General features: G+C 42.8%; 1 long non-coding RNA gene across 1 annotated transcript in view; it reads right to left on the bottom strand.

Moving 5' to 3' along the window:
- Positions 1 to 4,483: 4,483 nt before the first annotated feature.
- LOC144761234 (uncharacterized) overlaps positions 4,484 to 6,000 on the bottom strand; it is a 176,601-nt gene continuing 175,084 nt past the window's right edge. Inside the window, exon 3 of the long non-coding RNA XR_013595639.1 lies at positions 4,484 to 4,957. This is a non-coding gene — a long non-coding RNA (uncharacterized LOC144761234). The remainder of the gene's footprint in view (positions 4,958 to 6,000) is intronic.

Raw genomic sequence — 6,000 nt, 5'->3', positions numbered from 1 at the left:
CTAGAGTGCAGTGACATAGTGTAAAGTGGTGTAGACTAGAGTGGTGCAGAGTACAGTGCAGTAGCAAAGAGTAGAGTGGTGCAGAGTAGATGAGAGTGCTGTAAGGTGCTGTGGTGCATAGTAGAGTATAGTGGCATAGAATGCTGTGGCATAGAATGCTGTGGCATAGAGTGCAATGGCCTAGAGTAGGATGGCGTAGAGTAGAGTGGCATAGACTGCAGTGGTGTAGAGTAGAGTGCAGTAGTGTAGTGGCGTAGAGTGCAGTGGTACAGAGAAGACTAGAGTGGGGCAGAGGTGTAGAGAGAGTGGTGCAGAGTAGAGTGGTGTAGGCTGCAGTGGTGTACAGTGGTGCAGAGTAGAGTGCAGTGGCATATAGTGCAGTGACATAGAGTGGTGCAGAGTAGAGTGTAGTGGCGTATAGTGCAATTGCATAGAGCGCAGTGACGTAAAGTAGAGTGGTGCAGAGTAGAGAGGAATGGCTTACAGTGCAGTGGCCTAGAATAGGGTGGTGCAGTTTAGAGTAGAGTGGCGTGGAGTAGAGTGGCGTGGAGTAGAGAGGCATAGAGTACAGTGGTGCAGAGTAGAGTGCAGTGGAGTGATATAAAGTAGAGTGGTGTAGAGTAGAGTGTCATAGAGTGCAGGGGTGCAGAGTGCAGTGTGGTAGAGTACAGAGTGAGGGCGGGAGGGAAAAGAAGCAACATGAAGCGGGCGAGTGGGGGAAAACAGAAGCTACATGGACAGGGATATGGGAGACGGACAGAAAACACAAGCACTCATATGGAGTGCTTGAACACAAAGGAAAAAGTAGCTCCAAAAACTGATGGATGGGCACAAGTATTGAGTCCATGCTCCAGGGGAGGGCCAAACACAAGAGACGGACACGACACCCGCATGACACGCCAAACTGGAGAGAAGCAAATGGTAGCGACAATGAAGCTAACAAATGGTGTAAACCCACTGTATGTAAACAAAAGTCTTGCAAAAGACAACACATGCGCTGTTTAGGCGAAACTTAAAAATGAACTATGAAATACTCAGCATGAGTAGGGACCTAGTGAACTGCAACCATGCTTATTCTGTGCCTAGGCCTAAGGTTGGGTAGAAGTTTCGTAGACACTAGAATACCTCCTAAAATGGGGGGTGGGCATCATAAAGGATGTAAACACATACCAAGAAATTGTAAAAAAATCACAGACCTGTAGATGAGCCCTACAGAATTGCAAAGTATTACTTTTTGCCTCGTTATTAAAGTACTTTCTTTTTCCTTAAATAAGTATTGGGCTGAGCAAGGCATTCTTTTTTCTGATAGTTTTGACCTATTATTCCCCATACCACCTCCTTGAGAAGCCTTTTGACTACTCACCGTCACTAGGATGTACTTGATAGAGTTTGCAGAACCATAGAAGGATGGATCCCAGAAAACCAGTGACAAATACTTCAGCCACCAACAATTGGGCCCAGTTGCCCCTGTGTTCCCGGAACAGTGCCTGGCCCAGTGTGGTATTTTGTTGTGGTTGAACCTGAAATGCACTTTGGTGGTCCATGTTCCAATCAATGACTTTGTTCAACTGGGCATGTCCATGAAATAGGGATTGTTTATCTTCCATTCTCCTCTGATTTCTATTTATCTTTAAATTGAAGGTACTGATATCCAGCCCACATTTGGGAAGGGGGGCTTCCTGCCACCATGGATGGCTTATTGGCTCTACAGAATATTTTTAACTCGTCAATGCTCGTTCCCAGCACCACTAGTTCAGGAAGCTGTGGTGATATACCAAAAGTCATCAGAAATGTCTAGTCGCCTAGTTAGTTGGATTCTTCTGGAATGACAAGACTGCATATTCTCATGTATGCAGATGATAAGAATCCTTGAATAAGCTTTCTGTAGAAAGATGTAGATTCACTACTATTTGTAAATACTCTTTATCCACTTGCAAATTTACTAAAGAGTAAATCGAGACAGGAGTTCAAATAATACAGGTTTGCAAGTTGAAGACACTCATATTAGGAGAACCGCAGTTGCCTTTCCAAAACATGCTCACACTGTGGTGCTCACAAGAACTGTCATTGACCATAGTCTTGCACATGGAGGCATCCTTCACTAGGCACTCACTAAACGTCATCCTGAAGAGTTTGTGACAAGGTATCTTCTGGCATGTGTGGATGGCTGGCTGCCAGGACGCTGCGCTTGTTTCACATAATGCTTTACCCTGACTCTCCTGAAGGTGCATGTCTTCAGAAAGAGGAAAGCTTGGAATGGATTGCAGGGGGCTGGTACTTGTCCCCATCACCATGAAAGCAAGAAAGGGCGATCCTATCAGCCACAATTGTCCACACGGCCCGCAAATGTCACAAAGAATGAGGCATTCCAGTAAAGAGTGCGAACATGGAAATGGGTAATTGGTAAATTCCATATTGGTATAAGATATGTTGAGGTTCGAGAATGTTGTCCAAATGATTGCCAGGCCTACTACTATCATTAGCCAAGACAGTGAGACAAACGCATTCTCGTTTATTAATGTGCAAGCAAATGATCGGTGACAAAATAGTCTATGTACAAAAAACATTCCACAATGGGTCACGCGAATTTTGTAAATCTTGGCGGGCATTTCAAGTGCTTCTCTATAAATACTGCACACCCTAGCTATAGGATAATGGTCAAGTCATCAGAACCCGGAATCTGGACTTGTATGAGTCACAAACCTTGTTTGGAAAAATCTTTGCCGTGCACCTTATATCCGAAAGTCACTGTCAGCATCGACCTGCCAAAGAAAAAAAAGAAACAACAAAATAAGTATATTTACTTCACTTTTATGACTTAAAACTAAGATATACCATTACTCAATCAATCAGTAGATTTGTAGAGCGCTTCTAGTCATCCATGAGGGTATCCAGGTGCTGGCAGTGTCCAGTTGATTAGCCGAACGGGCAGGTCTTCAGTGACTGCTCAAAAAAGGATCTTCATGACACAGTATTTATATGGTTTAGCTTTTGTGTGATAGCTTAGGCCTAAGCCATAGAAAACAATTAACGCATGTGCTCAACTAAACAGGCCTTCATGGAATCATGAAGACCAAGTTGTTACAAGTGAAATATCTTTGTGGGATAACAAATTATCATTGGTAAACAAAGAACAGTTATCTTGACTCAAACAAAGTCAGTTTAATGTTTGGATTTAGAAAGTTTGTAACTTAAATCGCGTGAATAACAACCTAAAAACTCTATAAAAAGAGAAAGGAACGTTAGTTCTCATTTTGAACATGAATTTACAAATCCTTATTTGGACAACAAGTTGCACAAAGGGTTGGGAAATCCCGCCGAGAGTCCAATAAGAATAAGTAAGGGAGAAATTCAAGTAAAACAAAATTGAATATGCAAGATAATATAAAAAGGTCTTAGACTGAATACAAAATATTTATTTTTCATCGCTCCTCTATAGGGAAATATTGCCAGAACAATGGAGGTACTGAATAACAAGAGAAGCAGTAGGTTGGCAAGCGTGAAGAGTAACGTGTTGAGCGTCTCCCGCGCTTTCTCTGAATCCCAAATCCCACATACCCTTCGACATCTTCTTCAGTGTAAGTGGGATATCACTACTGTGGAAGGTGAGGTAGGGTGGAGGTGGAAGATTCTCGTGCATCGCTCCCCTTGGATTAGCAGCCACTAGGCTAGTCCCTCTAATATTTTTGTTAGCTACTTTCATCAGACGATCTAGTTCTATTCCCTGTGACAGCGCTGCTTGGACAGGTATCTCTCATCGAAGAAGGACACATTTTGTCCAAGACCTGATTGAAAAAACAAGAAGAACTGCATGTCCCATGATCCCACAAGCCTGTTACAAGACATACTAATGGTGGCAACCATCTTGAAAACTGAGTATGCATTCCTTATGGTTCAGATCGTCCTTATGGTTCCTAGGCAACTGTGAAACATAGGTGCTGCAGCTGGGACTTAGCGTCTTGTCATTTCTTCATATCTACTTATCTCTTTCAACGTAAAGCAACGACTAAAATGTATTACCTAATGTTGAATGTAGCTCTTTTTTGCAAATAACTAGGTCAACATTGCATTTCAGCTTAAAAGAAAGGCTGAGTTTCAATTTATAGAGAGTGGAAATACAGAGCGAGTCAGCAGATATAGCACAGAAAATACTATAAGTCATGCAAAAGAGCCTCTACATTTTAGATATGAACTCTCTTGTAGAGCAGACTTAGCCAAGCTGTGCAACCAGGTGTGTGATGATATCCAGTGTCTCTCTTTCTGTGACCTGTCCCATTCCTGATGTCCACAGTAGTGTTTCTTGTCAGATTTCCTGGTCGACCCTATCTTTTCAACTTGTGTGATTGTTTCCAGTGCTAGTCAACAGGAGGTTAGTTTGGTACAGTCTTAAAATAAGGCCGTATCTTCAGAATTTATTCCAGTTAGAACAGAAATTGGTACCATGCAACAAGGGTTTAGGTTGGACTCACATACATATTCATTAGTTCCAACTGTTATACCTCTAGCACTGACCAAGAGAATTGCATGTGCTCCAAAGACATTTGCATTATTCCTTAATCAGTGTAAATTGCTGCTTGTAGGTCTGGTTTTACAGCGCAGCTGTCGCCAGGTGTAATGTAATCAACCCAAAAAAAGCTTTCAGGAGTATTACAGAGAGGTGCTTTGGCTCTGCCCACGTGTTGATAGCCAGTAGTATGTGTTTTAACTGTGCAGAAGTTGTGTCCTTTCACCAAAAAAGTGATTGCTCTTATTTTCTTCTTTTTTTTTTTTTATTTGTTTTTATTAAAAACATTAGCAGGGCATATGAACGACATACGGTACATACAGTGGATACGATTATGCATTGTAATCAACAGTGTCGTTACATACTTTAAGATGATAAAAAACATCAGACATGTATGGACATTGGTACACAACTCGATGTCGTGGGAGGTTCATGGGGGTTCTGTTGAGTTACCTACAATGCAACAAAATAGAAAATTTACAATACAGCTGTTATTATTGTACAACAAAGAGCATGCCATTCTGAGATTGCTTTTTATGTAGACTGTAATGCTTGAATGCTCTCTTTGATATGCGAATAAACAAATTTTCAAAAAAACACAACTCGATGTAACCCGAACCCTCCCCCCCCTAATCAGAGTCACTTTCTCCATCAATCAATGGTGGATCGCACAGATGACCCCTATATTTGTTCCAGGACCCCCAGATTTTGCCCCATCTCCGGGGACACCCCCGGTTCAAGTACACCACTTTCTCCGCCAGCACAGAGTATAGTGTAGTTGTGTAGAGTAGAGTGGCACAGAGTAAAGTGATGCAGAGTACAGTGGCATAGAGTGCAATGGTATAGAGTGCAGTGGTGTTGAGTAGAGTGGTACACTATGCAGTGGCATAGAGTAGATTGGTGCAGAGCAGCGTGGCATAGAGTGCAGTGGCATAGAGCAGTGGTGTAGAGTGGCGTAGAATGCAGTGGCGTAGAGTAAAGTGGTTCAGAATAGATTCGAGTGGCATAAGGTGCAGTGTAGAGTACACAGAGTATAGTGGCGTAGAGTGCAGTGCTGTAACAGAGTGGACTATAGTGGATAGAGTGCATTGATGAATAGAGTGCATAGGTGTAGAGTTCAGTGGCGTAGAGTAAAGTGCTACAGAGTACACTAAAATGGCATGGCATAGTGTGCAGTGAGGGTAGAGCAGAGTGGTGCAGAGTAGAATGCAGTGGCAAAACGTGCAATGGGCTAGCGTAGAGGGGCCTAGAGTGCAGTGACATAGTGTAAAGTGGTGTAGACTAGAGTGGTGCAGAGTACAGTGCAGTAGCAAAGAGTAGAGTGGTGCAGAGTAGATGAGAGTGCTGTAAGGTGCTGTGGTGCATAGTAGAGTATAGTGGCATAGAATGCTGTGGCATAGAATGCTGTGGCATAGAGTGCAATGGCCTAGAGTAGGATGGCGTAGAGTAGAGTGGCATAGACTGCAGTGGTGTAGAGTAGAGTGCAGTAGTGTAGT

Source organism: Lissotriton helveticus, chromosome 6 (genome assembly GCF_964261635.1).
Source record: "Lissotriton helveticus chromosome 6, aLisHel1.1, whole genome shotgun sequence".
NCBI classification, from domain to species: Eukaryota; Metazoa; Chordata; class Amphibia; order Caudata; family Salamandridae; genus Lissotriton; species Lissotriton helveticus.
This window is presented reverse-complemented; position numbering and strand designations above follow the sequence as displayed.